This window comes from Cygnus atratus, chromosome 3, assembly GCF_013377495.2.
Source record: "Cygnus atratus isolate AKBS03 ecotype Queensland, Australia chromosome 3, CAtr_DNAZoo_HiC_assembly, whole genome shotgun sequence".
Classification (NCBI taxonomy): domain Eukaryota; kingdom Metazoa; phylum Chordata; class Aves; order Anseriformes; family Anatidae; genus Cygnus; species Cygnus atratus.
Genome location: NC_066364.1, coordinates 73,887,411 through 73,903,201, shown reverse-complemented (window position 1 = coordinate 73,903,201; position 15,791 = coordinate 73,887,411).

The following is a 15,791-nucleotide window of genomic DNA, read 5'->3' as shown; positions in this document are numbered from 1 at the left end:
TTACAAATGTTATGGTGTGGATAGGAGAGCAGACAGGAGTCTCAGAGGTTGAAGGAGGGTATGGATTTATTTCTTAGGTTATCCAGACAGTCTCCTGGCCAATACAAGGTAGTCCTCTATTTATTTTCTCATATTGGTCCATCTAATTCTAGCAGCCCCCAAAAGATGGGACATCTGCCATTATTGTTATTATAGCAGGTTAATACATCTCACACTGAAGAAGTTTTTCATGATGTTCAGTGTAAATTATTTCACAGATGAAATGCAACTCGCTGTCAGGGAGCAGCCTAAATTTTCACTTTCTTAATTTCATCCCATTACTCCTCGTTATATCCCTTGTACCAATCTAAATAATTCATCGCCCTTCTTAATGTTTATACCCTTCAAATATTTATAGGCAGTTATCACGTCTCCCTTTAGTCAGAGCTTAGCTGAGCTGTTCATATTTAGACCTTTTAATCTTTCTTCATAAGCAAATCCTTCTGCACAAGATTGAGGGCCTGATCCTCAAAGGTACATAGGTGCCTGTCATTGACTTCAATGGAACTGTGGCCTAGATATTACTACTTTTAGGCAGTGCCTTCTTTTCTGCTCTCTGAATTACTAATTTGTCAGTATTAGATACCGAGGAGCACAGAACTGAATGCAATATTCCAGGAACATCCTGGCCCATTCTCTTCACCGTGCTCTGTTGTGTATCATTCTATGTGTATCATTCTATCAGTCTATGCGTTCCCCAAATCGTGGTGTATTACTTGCTAGCATACAACATTGAAAATTTATTCCTAAGGTATTGTTCACTGCTACCCCTACTTTGCCATCTGGACCTCTGTATTCTAGATTTTTTACTAGTGAATATTTGAAAGTAGCTTCCAGTTCAAGATGTACCATCTGTTCTCAGTCTTTGGATCCTTTTTTAGTATTACACTTGAGTTTACAAGATCTCTCAGTTCATTGCTCTTTGTGTGTGTGAGAGAAAGAATACCTATATTTCTTGTGTGTGTGTGTGTATATATATATAGGTTTATATATATATTTAAGTATACATATATATATAGGTACTTATTGCCCATCCCCTGAACACATGAAAATTGAGGCTCTCCATTTCACTATATGGTTTTCCAGCTTCATACAACAACATAAATCATTACTTTGTTCACATTTTTTTCAGCTAATTTATTGTCCATCTAACTCTGCTCGTATCTAAGTCAATTTGAATTAAATTTGTAAGACAAAATCCCTATATCAAATGCTAGACTAAAATCCAGCTACAGTAAATCTACTTCTTCATTCTGAGTAGTCTGTTAAGCCCTTCAAGTACAAATTTTTGCTTGAATCTTTCATTTTTAGCTTTCACAGGTATGTGAAGTATCAATTATGGCTACTGATTATGGTTTCTAGAGTACTGCCATTGGAAACATTTTCTTGTTTCAGTCAGAAATGGAAAAAGTCATCCCAAGTTTGGGTTCAGTCTAGACTGAAATTTTATGAAATTGTGAATTTTTACCTTCTCAAGAAGTTTGTATGCACACACCCAGGTCTGGAACTGGTCAGATCTGGACAGATCAGTGTACCAGTGGTAATCACTGTGGGTTTTCTGCTGTCATTTAGAAAGCTACTTTTTTTTTTCTTAACGTAACAAAATAATTTGTAGCTGTCTAAATAATGAAACAGTTTTGTTTATAAAAGATTACTTAGAGGTTTTATTCTTTTAGTCCCTTCTACCTACAATAAGGAAATTTTTGAGACAAACATTTTTTGAAATGAAAATCAAATACTGTGGAAATGTGTAGAAGAAACTCTTTTTTTTTGAGTGGATAACTAAAAATAATGACCAAATTTGAATGAATTTTGCAAAGACTTCTTGGCTACATCAAAGTTCTTTTTGAGTAAATAGCTTTTGCTCAGCTCTACTTGCATTTCGCACCTGGCAAACATGAAACCAAATCCTGGAACCTGATATTGCTATTTTAGATGGCACATTCCTGATGCAGAGTGATGCTACGTCACAGTCTGTATATCACCCACTAGCCTGCCAAACCAAACTATCTCTCCTTTGCTTGTTTTTCTTTTGGTGTTTGGGTGCTAGATTGAGATTTTTGCTTGAAAGGTCTTGAAGTTTGTCAAGTCTGTAGGAAAACAATACAGACTTAAAATACTACATGATAGTAGTATCAAATATGAATCACTTTCCTAAGACTGACTTAGCTCATTTGTGCTGTTTTGCTGTATGACCTTGTTTTATTGTAGGGAGCACGTGTCCCTGTCGTGTTTTGGCATTCACTATGATGCATTTACCATCTTTCACATTTCATGTTTGCTTATTCAAAATCTCATGATACAGATCGTGTTATCATGATACAGCAAAAGTATTTCACTGAAGACCCATTTAGGTCTTCTATAGAGCTGCTGTGCATTATTTTGAATCTGTTTTGTCATTGCCTTCCAGGGGTACAGGATTTTAGCTTCAGCCTTGCCCAGCTGTGTTTGGTAGGGTGTTTTTTTTTTAGTGTTGTTTGTCTTTATTTATTTTCTGGCATCACATGAATTCATTCTTTATTCCCTTCATCTACTGCTCAAAAAGCTCTACACCTAAGTGATGCAACTGTGCATATATATTTATGTCCTACTAAAGATACCCATACTCTGCTTTGTGTTGGCAGACCAGTGCAATGTGAAGAGCTATTTTAAGTCACATTATCAAAAGAAAGCTTTTGATAGTATAAAACCCAGTCTTCCCTGGCCCATATAGCTCTGCTGGGAAATTCTTTTAAGTGTACACAAACCAATTCTGTGTGACCTTTAGCTGAATCAAGTGATGAACAATAGGGAAAGCAAAACTCAGATGTCTCTAGGAGAGAATGAACACTTGGCTGGGTTGCATGCTGACTTGAACCAAGCAGGATCATTCACATCTGGGGAATGAGGATTATTTAAAAACAAACAAACAAAAAAAAAAAACAAAAAACAAAAAACAGTAAGGAAAATGAACAGGAAAGAAACACCAGCTCCTAAAAATGGTGTACAACTACTTAACGTCTTTTTTCTGTTGTAATTTTACATCTCTGCAAATGTGTCATGCTGGTGATTCAAGCCCATTCCCTTCCATGATAGCCTGTAATGAATTTAAAAAAAAAAAAAAATGCCAGTCTTTACCAACTGGGAAAAAGTGCTCAGGAGTTTAGGATATCACACTCCTATAACTGCAAAAAACACTAATATAAATATATTGCAAAAAAAAGCTTTTTTCAGTGCTGTAGTTTAAACTCTTTAAAATGTACCATAACTTTACAATATAACATTAATCAAACGGTCATTTCTTTTCTATGTAGGAACAGAATGTTTCATCTTTTGATTTCATTGTTGTTCATTTTTTGTTGTTTTTTCTTTTACTGATTTGAGTTTGAAACTTCTAAGATTAATAAAATGGGAATGTCAGGAAGTTCATATTCTTTCTTTCTCTCTTACTCAAATAATAGTGCTAGTGTCTTTAGTTCTAGAAAATGAATGATGACACCAGTTATTGGTCTTGTGACAGGTTAAGAATATTATTATAATAATTCATACTAGTCAGCTTAACCTCTTATTGACTTGACCTTTAGCTTCTTCAAGAAACAAAGTTATATATTTTTTTAATTTTCTGCTCTGCTGTTGTTGACACTAACATGTTTTGGATTACAGTTTGTATATTATTAAAAAATAGGCTAATGATTTGATAGATTACTGTATTGGAAAAATAGGCAAATAGACAGATCTGAGACAGGCTTTGCTCAATAACCAACGAGATTGTTGCATTTTGGGGAGGGGAGTTTTTGTGTCCAGAAAAGAGGACCTGAAAGCAAGAATGAGTAAGCCAGCAGAAAACATAGGCCGACTTTATGTTGACTGAATTTCAGTTCCATATTCCACTATGCCTGAACATACTTGTTCTGCTTTCATGTGGAAAAGGCTAGTCTTGCTTTGGAATTGTTGCAGCAAATCCTGCTAAATGGACAATTTAATAAAAATGTTCTAAACAAAGAAATTCAGTCTGCAAATCATGGAGGATTATCTAGTGCAATCTGGAGTATTTTCTCGCAAAAGTGTACCTTACCCAGCAGTACCTGGCTTCCCTGCAGGATTTGTGGGAACACCGAAGTCTGTCTTCATCCTTCTGGTATATGATGAGATGGACATGAGGGGAAAGCAACACAGGGCAAGTGGGGCAAGTAGCACATCCGTCTGTTTAAACAGGAAAATGAAGAGGGTTATGCAAGTAAGCACCTGTCCTTGTAGTCAATGGTTTCTTGAGATCAGCTGAAGGTGTTCTTTAGTAAAGGAATACCTGTGAAACTGAAGTATGAAGTTTCTCCAAACAAGCCTTTCTGGTGCTTGGGAAAAAAAAAAAAAAAAAGCTCAAGACTGTTTTCCATGATATATGTAGACTCTCTTCTACAATATTCAGAGCAGTCAGAAAAATAGTGCTAACGTTATTGTCCTCTAAACTTGATCTGTGTTAACAATGACAGACTATTTCTGCTATCAGCCTTTCATCTAAAACAGCAGAGGCTTGTGTGGCTGATATGAAGGTTACAACCCTACTGATGACCAGTCTGATGCCTTGGGATAAATTCTCTTTCTGAGTTTGCCCTCTTAAAAACCATGGCAACCACACATAGACACACCAGCAAGCAAATAAGCTATAGCCAAGTGAAGAGATAAAGAAGTTGGAGGAAAAAAAAATCAACAAACCAAATTTGGAAAAAAAAAAAAAAAAAAAAAGGAATGACAATTAATTCTTTTAAATTTGCATAGTGAACCAGAAAGTTTCTCTTCCTGCAGCTGCCTATGGTTTCTTGTGTCATAGCTTTGAATGTCTCCCTGTAAAAGAGGTTTTTCTTCATTCTTGCTATGCGGTATTCCTGCTGGACAAGGCATTTCAAATCATTCTTTTCACAGCTGGTAAGGATTTTTTCTCCATTGTTTCCTGCATGCCATTAATGGTGTCTAAGGTTGGAACTCTTTCAGCTGTAACTGAATTTCTTGGAGCTGTGCTATGAACATAAGAGATGCTATGCAATACTGGGTACTCTGGGGGGAAAAAAAAATCAGTGTCCAATTCTGAAGTGTAAAGTCAGAGCAGTTTCAGACTTAGTATCTATGTGCTTCTGATGTCCATCTGCAGAATGGAGAAAATGCTTCTGCCCCATTTACAGGCTGTGAATGTTAACTCCTGTTCAGGCACTGTCATGGAAGTGCTACAGAAAAGCCCAGGGGAAAAATAATCGTTCTGTTTTGAGATCAGTTTGAGTCATAAGTCTCAGACCACATACTGTGAAGATACACCAGAGTAATGAACAACTGCTTAGCCAGTCCCCATGCTGACTAAAATGTGAATCCTGCAGGAGTTACAGCCCTCTGTCATTAAGAACTGTATCAGAAAAGTTAAGCAATAAGAAGCTGAACAAGGTTATATATAAACTTTTTTTTTCCCATTTCATGTTTTCATGCTTTTCCTTGCAACACTTCTACTCAGAATTTTTTTTATAGGTGATGGAGATGTAAACTTGCCAAGTGTGTTTCCTGGCACATTACCAAAGGAAGAAAAGGCCAGATATAGGTGATTGTTTAAAGACATGACTTCTCCAGGGCTGCTTATAAGCTCTAATGGAGGCCTGAATAACTGGAAGTTTTCTGCTTCCTCCTAACAAATGGGATGCAGTGACAGAGTTAGAAAAATGAAGCATTATGGATTAGCAGAGCCTAGTTTCTGGGTACTCTGGAGGAATCATTGACGGCCTTACTCTGTGCTACTTCAGCTAACAGAAGAAAAGAGTTTCGTGGAAAGGTTCATTTTGGTATTCAGAGATGTTTTGCAGGCTTATTGTGAATAATGGATGGAAATAAAAGATTTTTACTTCTCTTTTTTTTTTTAATTTTTTCTTGCTCACCTGCATAACAACAAATCAACCACTCAAATTATGTGACCAGCAAATGGAATTTTTGGAGCTGTGTGTGTAGCGGAGTTGAAGACCTCATTGTTTTCCATATGGCTTTGCATGTCTCTGAGCACCCTACAACTTGGTTATGTAGATTTGTCTGAGAGAAAAATTACCGTCATCCACCAAAGCCAGGAGCATTCAGAATTTAATTAGTTCTCCTCCATGTTGAGAGATCTCAAACAGTCAAATTCCAGCCAGAAACAATTGGAATTCATTTCCTATGCAATGCCATTTTTTCCATACCTGTTCACTATGCTCTAAGATTTTCCAACTGTGACAGCTTATCAGCAGGAGTATCCACCAACCCCAGCTAATTAAACACTGTATGGGATATTTCAGCTGTGCTCAGCCTGTGGTGTCCTTACTCTCATGGAGCAACCTTTTACTCTGGAAGTGGTGCTACTGAGTTTGGTCGGCACCCTCAGGCTGTGTAAGCTATTTCTGCTTTGGGTCAGCAGAAGTGCCACAGGCTGGCTCTATCCTGTTAAAGGCAAGAATGCTTACCAATCTTTCCCATTATTTCTATTCTGTGTTTTGTTGGCCTTTGGCATTATTTAAATAACAAAAAGAAGTGAGTAGTGCCTCCCTGCCTCAAACAGTGCTTTGTGACAGCATGTAAACTTGGCAAATGTGTTTCATTCATGCCACATTACCAAAGGAAGAAAGGGCCAGAGATATAATAGCAAACCAATGCGGTAGTGTCTTCTGATGTGGGTTTATGTTCACTGGATATTCAGTATTCTGGAAAAAGTGGACCTTTGAGAGGTTGGTAATTAGACAAAACAAATAGATTCAGATTTGTGTTTCTCAAATGATTTCAGTTTCTATTAATTGACGTTGGAAAAAGGAAAGGGCCAAAGAGGGAGAGTTTATCCAGATCAAGTGCATGATGATGAACTGTCACAGGAGTTCAGGATTTCTGCTGATACCAGTCAGGAGCAGGAGGAATAAGATCTTGGGTATCTTTGAACAGATACCACTATAGCCAGGGAGTTATGACAGAATTTTCCTGAACTGTTCTTGGCTTTCGGTGTAAGGAGCAGAGCAATCTAAAAAGAATGGTAGTCAAGTAATGTAAAACAGTGTGTCCTGTGGAAATATATAAGCAAACTTTTCATGTTGGGAGTAAGCAGTGAGTATATACATCATGAGAGTGATGGAAGATAGATCTAATGCTGAGATTTGGTCAAGACAGCTCACTTTTAACAGAAAGTGGAAATGCCAAGTGACGAACAAGAAAATAATGCCATCATATGGGACTATCCTAACTTCTGGAATTTTTTGCATGGGAATTAGGCACAAAAGTAATGGGTTTGATATCTAGTGGGCTAGTGACTTGTTTTCTGAAGTAATGAGACCCATGACTAATCTTTTTGAGCATTCCTGTCTCATGAAACACGATCAGTGATGCTGCTTTGATACATGACATTTGGAGGTTTTGATCTCTGTTCCCTCTTCCTTCTTCTTCCTCTCTGCACATCATCAGAAAAGAGTTGCTTTGCTGAACTTAAAGGCATGCTGAACTTTTGATCTGTTATCTAGTGTTGGTCCTCTGATTTCCAAAGAAGGGAATTCAATTTTTACATACTTCTTTTGGTGCTTTAGCCAGACGAAGCAATCATCAACAGTGGTGTGAATCTCTTTGGAAGTTTCCCGTGAATGTATCGGGACATACTTTCACAGGAAATGTAAATACATTACATCCACGTGTGTAAATCACTTAATCTGCAAGCCACTAACTCCCACGTTTACTTCCTGCATCCCTTATGGTGGGATGTCTTGTAAACTAATTAGTGATTGTACGCAATCTTCAGTGCTGAAGGACTTCGTTTATGTTATTACTTGTGCTATGGTGAATAAGGGAGGATGCTCCTGGATGATAAAATGCACAGGAGCAGAAGAAACACTTGGCAAAAGAAGAAAGCTTCAGTAATGCTTAAACACCCTCTAGTCACATATATGCCTCGGGTCAACCCACAGCTGAATGGATTTGAGAAACAACTACCAGACAAACTTAACATATATATGTGTCTATGTGACATCTCTAACTGCCTCTGTGGGGCTTGGTGGAGTTTTTGAGTGCTCCTGGTACAGCTGTCCGCTGGCCCTGAGCCTAAGTACTACAGTACATTGAAAAATGATACCTGCCATGTCTCAGTAATCTAGGTAATAAAATATCAATTGAACCTTTTCCTGAAAAAACACTCCTGAAAACACTAGGTACAGTTACACAGATCTTTGTCATTTGTATGCCTTTCTCAAAACATATAAGCAAGGATTTAAAAAATAACTTGTCTCTTGTATGTTGGTTTTTCAAATCTATAATGCCTATTTTTCCACTGGGACCACGTTTTGCCTTTTTCTTTCTTTATATCTTATTGGTATTGCTTTTAGTGACATTGCTTTCATTTTGTAAGGTTTGTTTTCCCAGATGCTCCCTAGGCAGTGAAGTCTGGGAAAATACCCATTATTTCAGATCACAGTGCAAGAGGATTAAAGACAAGGACACCTGTTACCGAGTCTCTCCTCTGCACAGCCACAAAATTCTTTGGTGTGAGTTGCCCACCGTCTGTACAAAGATTATTCACAAAGCATGCCTGCCTTTGCAAACTGAGACATAAGCACAGCTACTGCATTTTAACATTAGCCCTTGACTGCAGTTCGATCCTTCTTATACTCACTGAAGGATTTTCTGTTTTGATGGAATCTAAAATCCCCTTGGAAAAGGGGGCAGATCAGCAGCCTGGATAAGAATTTTCTTGTTTAAGTAAGAAATAAAATTAGTGCAGGAAAAGTTGGAGCCACTCACCACCTGTATAACCTTATAACTTTTGTGAAAGAAACACTTATAACAGTGGAGAGGGAAGTTCAGTTCTCAGTCACTGCTGGACAAAGGGTCTCCAAAACAATGTCCAGTGCAAGGAATTGCCTGAAATCCTCTCCTTGTTTGATCGTCAATAAGTTAAATATAACATTTTTAAGCTGTAAGCACTGGGGTTTGGAAACAGACAAGTGACTCAAGTAGAATAAAAATCATAGAATAGTTTGGGTTGGAAGCGACCTTAAAGACCATCTCATTCGAACCCCCCTGCCGTGGGCAGGGACACTTCCCACTAGATCATGTTGTTCAAAGCCCCATCCACCGTGCCCTTGAACACTTCCAGGGATGGGGCATCCACAGCTTCTCTGAGCAACCTGTTCCAGTGTCTCACCACCATCTGAGTGATCAATGTCTTCATAATAGCTAATCTAAACCTACCCTCTGTAGTTTAAAATCATTGCCACTTGTCCAGTCAAGGATCTGGATCCATTGCCAGATTCCTCAGATATTTGGTCTTCACTCTGTAAATCATTTTGTTTGTTTTTTCTCTGTATCAAGTGGTATTCTACCCCATTCCACTCCTCCCTGAGATCCACATGGTTGCCCTTCTCTATACCTCTGCATTCTGCTGAGGCTTCAATGTCTTTGCAAGCTGGTTGTTAAAAGATTTTTCTTGGAATTCAGCAGAGTAATAAAATATCACTTATGAATGGAGGAGGGGAAAGTGAGTTCCACAACACAGAGAGATGTTTTAAAATGCAGAAATTAGAAATAAATTATTCAAAAGCAGTAGTATTTGTATGGCACTATGACCTCTTCTCCTGCTGGGGCTTCTTAGAGAAGCCTGAAAATAACAAAAGGTGTGGGATACAAAAATAACAAAGGCCAGATAAAATGTTCACTAATGAGATGAAAAACTAGGCTTGGAGATTAACTTGCTCTCTGAAACCTCTTTCTTTTTGCAAAAATAACCAATAGCATGTGCTCAGTGGCCCTCACTCTTACTGGAACTGAATAAGTTAGAGCACATTGGGGAAGCATAGCAACATTCCAAGCGTACCCGTGTCAATACAAATTAGCCACTAATTAGTACAAAACTCTGACTTTCTATATCAAAGGCCGTGTGGAAGTTTAGTTTACTCATGCCCCTTGTGTATGTAGTAATGATGTCTCAATTACTCACATGTGTACGTGTATCTGAGAGATACATGAATGCTCATTAATGTGCCTATGCATTTGTATTTATGTACAAACAGCATACATTTCTTCCAGTACTTGTTAGTTGTTCATTTATTAGCTGGCCATTTTACCTATTCCTGTGCCAGGACTCAACTAATAGTCCAGCAGGGGCCTACAGGGTGTTGTTCTGTCTTGGTTGCAGATGTAAAGTCAATGGCCTGGAGATTTGAAGTACAATGGAATCCTTTGTGGTGCTAAAAGAAACAGGTAAGGACTGTAAGGAATGGTACTAACATAGGCTTGGTTCATGGCTACTAATTCACCTCTCTTTTTCTTGAGATCAACAGATGCTTTACGTTATTTGCATTAGGAAGGCTCCAAAGCCCCGTGTTAAGGAGAATTTTAAGTGGAATGATCTCACTCTCTACTGGCATGTTCTTTGGGTTGTCCTTGAATGAGGCAGTCACAGAGTATGTCCTCATCCTATTCACCTAGTGTAAAAGCCAGTTACAAGTTAAAAGGTGGCCATCTATTTGATAGGGAAAAGAAGTTATAATGGGAGTCCTGTGCTTCTCTTTCCTGCACTTCCAGTTCTGCTCCCAGCACAGGCCTGTGTCCAAAAGCACAGCCACTTTAGTCCAATTCCCACCCCTCTGAAACTGATTTGCACCACGGTATGGGTTGGATTGTCTTCCCATGCCCTATGTCATGTTGTTGCATGTAGTTGAACATCTTCATGTTTCAAGGCTCTAGCTGAAGTGGTTTATAGAGAGGATTTCTTAGTTCAAGTTAGAATAAGAAGCTGAGCAGACTAGCTGAAAATGGTGGGACTGCTGATGTTGCGTATGACCCTATATGCTCTCCTGGGTAAGGTGCTATGGGGGCACTGTTTACTGCTTTCCCTGAGAACTAAAGACATGTTTTTGACTCTCTTATTGCATATTGAAAGAAAGAGAAAGAAAGAAAATGTTGATGTCGTTATTGAGAAAGTTACATAATCTGATCTTTTTCTGCAAAGGAAGTATAAAGATTCAGTAGGATGCGGTAGAAGGTAAAAGTTTGTGCTATGCATTAGACAAATCCTTGCTAAAATTACTGTGTTTTTATGGGTAAAAATTTGCTTGGGCTTAGTTGCAAAATCTGACATGGAATCTGGATTGCTGAACAGCAACCATTTTTGAAATAAATAAAAAAAACACTTATTGAATGGAAACTAACGGACACATGTCCAATTAGTGTCATTTTCTCTAACTGCTATAGTGCCTGTGAAATTCTTTTAGTCCCATTTCATAGTACATGTGGGAGCAAAATAATTCTATGTGCAAAATAATTGTATTGTATTCTGTGAGTACACTTCCTGTGAGAAATTAATTTTGTTTGTATATTATTATGAAATGTTTGGGTGTGGTAGTAAAATTAAGCATGAGTGAAGGCCCTAGTAAGTGGATTAGGAAGTCTCTGTGTTTTGTTCTTCCGCTAAAGTCTCTAAAATGCAGTTTCAAGTGACACCTGTACTTGCTCTGTTATTGTGTAAAGTTAGGAAATGATTAAAATCCTCCATATCCAGGTCCTTTAACATTTTTGGATAGCTTTTAATTAAAAATATATTCAAATCATTATTTTCAGATGAATGATTGTACAGTAACAGACAGCTGGGGGGTTCTGCACTTGTACTCCACTAAGACTGTGTGATTTGTAATTAGAAATGAGCTAATGCCAAAGCTGATCTTCTCCAAAGTCTGAGTGTGTTCAGAGAGGAAGACTGTTTTAATTAAGCATAGACTGGCCAGTAGCAAAGTTCAGGTGTTCTACGAAGTGCAGTAGAATACAACTCTGCAAAACATAAAATATAGTTAAGTTGCTCCAGCTTGACCATAGTATTTTATATGACCTTTAGCAGTTTTTGAATTCAGTAGGTCTTAAAGATATACTTAGAGTTTAAAAAAATAAAGATTTTTGCTGACTTTTGGCATTGGATTTACAACTTTGGTTGTACTCATTTGCATTTAACATAATTATAAATGGGGTAATGTTGAAACTTTTTACTATTTTTAATAGACTCTGGAATTCCTAGATGTTTTATTTATTATTATTATTTTTTAAATGTGAATTACCTGATATATTTCCAGCAATGAATTTCATGGACTTTGAGCAGTAAATAAGGCATGAATTATCTATCATAAGACTGAATTAGAACTTTAGTGATTTTGTGTCTATGTATAGTGAAAATGAAAGACACCCAAATCATTCTTATATCAAAAATTAGAATGAGAGTAGACGCTGTTAATATTAATAAACTTATTATGGTCTCCTGAATGCACACTTATTCCTGTATCTCTTCAGACAGATCCTAATATAATAACCCCTTTTGATTACAATCTCTCTTCCAATCCAGGAAGTATTTGAATGCATTCAGCATACAGTAGAGAGGGACATATTCATCTGTCATTGGAGTCTAGTCACCTCTGAGGTGAGACTTGGCAGCAGTTCTTACATTAAAGAACTGCTGATAGTCTGATCACTTTTTTTTCTTTTTTTTTTAGCAAGGTGAAGCCTCACCATAAATCAAGAACTACCTTTTCTGTTTCTCTTTCCTTGTATGACTTCTTATATATATACTGGAACCAAAGTAGTTCTCTGTCCTTTGTCAGTGCTTGTTTTTGAAAGAAGACTTTGAGTTAATGATGAACATGTTGTTCTGAACTTCAGCAAAGGGTCTCAGTCTGCCATTAATTTTGTGTTACCAGGAGACAGAAAGGGGGAGCAAAGATGCCAGACAGTCTAAAGCTTAATATGTTCCTCACGGCTGGAGGGGACATGACAGTCCTCTCGTCATTTGACAACGAATTTAAAAATATTTGTCTGGAGCCAAAAGCCACCACCATAAAGATTGCTCACTTTGCTGTGAGATTTAGGCCACTGAGGCTGTTATTTTATTAAGGTGTCTCTGAAAGAAACACTTTGTAAACAGCCCTTGTCTTTGGAAAAGACCTTTCCCTACTCCTATATATATATATATTTGTGCATTGATGACAGAGCAGGCATTAAATCTGGGCAGAGATAATGCCAGGTGATAAATTCTTTTACTCCTGACCTCATAAATCAATTTGCAGAACTGTACACTGCTTGGTGTAATAATGTGCCATTTTTAATTTGTTACTACTGCAGTGCAAACTAATTTTTGCACCTTAATAGTTGCTCTCTGCTGCAGTTTGCAAAGCAACTCTAGCTTAAAAACAATATAATAAGTAGCTATATTTATTGGCCTTATACCACAAACTGACAACAAGAAAATCACAGCTGATACCAGTATTAGCGTTGCTGCATCTGGGTACTACTGAAAAACCCAGCTGCATTTTTAGTATGATTTGTATCAATTCATAGAATGCTGTTAATGTCTGGTTTGATTGTCAGAAGGTCCTTGCAGATATTTAGGCAAGGGAGGCAGAAAAATCTAGCGTTTCAGTAAATCCCATTTTGTCCAGGGCAAGGATATCTGATTTTCAGCCAGCACAGTTGTAGATCAGGTTTACAGAGGTCTATATGATCAGCAAATCTCCAAATCACTGTCAGACAAGAATATTCAATCAGTTCCCTGGGTTGGGTGGGGGGGAACTTACATGCATGAACTTGTGTGAACAGTTATATAGATAGTGTCACCTTTGTAACAGACATTAGTGCTCTTACGTTCTTATGGGTTGTGAATGTCTTCCTACAGATTAATACTAAAACAACTTGTCCATGAAGCACATTCAGCTTTGTTAAGAAAATCCTGGAATAATGTCCCACTTCTGGCTTTTGGGATATCTTAGTGATTACAGAAAATCAGGTTTTCAATACCACCTGCATGTGTACAGTTTTTTATGACTTTCTCAAGGGTTGTATGAAAATAAAAGTAATAATGACAATAAAGTGGCTTTATTAAGTATCCAAGTATTTAGCACTTGTAGGTGTTGTATGATGAGATTTAGTTCTAGTGCAGTTGGTTTAAACTAAACCTGTGGCTACCCACTAGGGTTGCATGTGCAACTCAAGGACTTTTAACAAAAAGGCCACAGCCTCTTCCTTTGGTGATGACAGGATGAATCAGTCTTGAATCCTGCAATCGTTTGCACTTTGTTGTATGTCTCTCTCTGTAATATCTATCTGTAAAATAGGTTGTTATAATATATTTGTCTATAACATATAGATATTTTAATATATCATTGCTATAATCTGCATGGTCTCTATGGATTATCTATTTATATGGAATATATGTCAAGTGTGATATATGTCTATATATCTGGGCATGGTCCTGAGCAACCGGCTCTAGGTGACCCTGCTTGAGTAGCGTTGTTGGACCAGATGACCTCCAGAGTTCTCTTCCAACCTCAACTATTCTGTGATTGTGGGAAAACTTTGGTTTTTACTTTGTACTAATGCAATGCCCTGAAGGAAGGAGCTGAATGTCAGCTGAAGTGAAAAATCACAGGCTTTTAAAATATGTATTTTAAGAAGAGACAATTTTCCTCTTGCTTTGGCCCACCCCACTGTTCATTTTTCCCGTTTTGGACATCCCACGTCCCTCTGCCAGCTGGCGTATTTTTCCATATAAGCAATCCTCTGCTCTTCTAACTTCCCAGATGTGGGCTGAAGAAGAGAAATAGGAAACTGAGCAGTTAGCTGCAGCATCAGGGTCAGTGGATCTGTTTTCTCTCCACGTCCCTTTTTTCAGGCTTCACGTAAAGTGTTTTGTTGCACTAGGGCTTGCTTATGAGAATGGACAAACTTCAGTTCCAACATTGGTCAGCAGTATTTCAGGGAAAGTAGAATTGTGATGAGGTCATTTCCATGCCAGTGAAGCAATTGCTCCATAATCTTCCTTCCCAATTAATCCTTGTTCCTTAGGAACAATGAAGAATGGAGTTCCAAGAGCTTGTGTGTTCTTCTGCAGATTTTGCAAAAACTGTTGTTCTGTATTGTTGCTGTTTTAATACAAAATAAAATATCTGTATTTTGCTAGATTTTGTTCCTGTTAATGTAGACCAAGTTTTTGGTTTTGACTCATGTAAACAGTATCTGACTTGTAAAATAGAGACTTGAGTCTGAAAAGCCACAGTCTGGCTCCGCTAGGTAAGCTCACAAGGCTCTTGAGTATAGGCAGTAGTGGAAATGGCTCTCCAGGAAAGAAAAGATGAGCGAAGGGGGGTGGAATGAAACAGTGCCATTGTTAGGTGAAGCACATGGTGTTTTTCGTGGTTTGGTTTAGTTTAGTTGTTTGGTGTTGTGGTTTTGTTTGTGTGTTTGTTTGCTTGCTTGTTTTTGTTTTGTTGTTTGTTTTGAAGTAGTTCAGAGGGGGAAATAACAGGGTGATGAACAAATTGAGGACTGAGCTAGTGGGTAGACTGGTGGCAGTGAAGCCTTGATAAACTCCAAAACTATACTAGTGAGGCTTAAATACATTTACTATTCTATGGTACAGGTGATGTCAAATATTCTTTCCAATAGTTATGATCCAAACTAGATGCATGTCTCATAGATCTCCTTGTTCTTTATCTGTGATGGGCCTTGAGTCAGCCTTGATGATGAAGGAAAAGATCTGTCCTTAGCCTCCCTGGCAAGAGGAAACAGGAGTACCTGGTAACAAGACTGCTAATATTTTATTCCAATACGAACTTGTTTTCATAAGGAATAGATAGGGCCTTCTGGGATGTTTTAGAGTGTCAATGTGTTGTGTTTTGTCAATTTACTTATGCATGCTCTGTTATTTTTAGTCTGCAATTTAAACTAAAATTCCAAAAGGTGTTGACACAGGGGAGCAAACAATGATG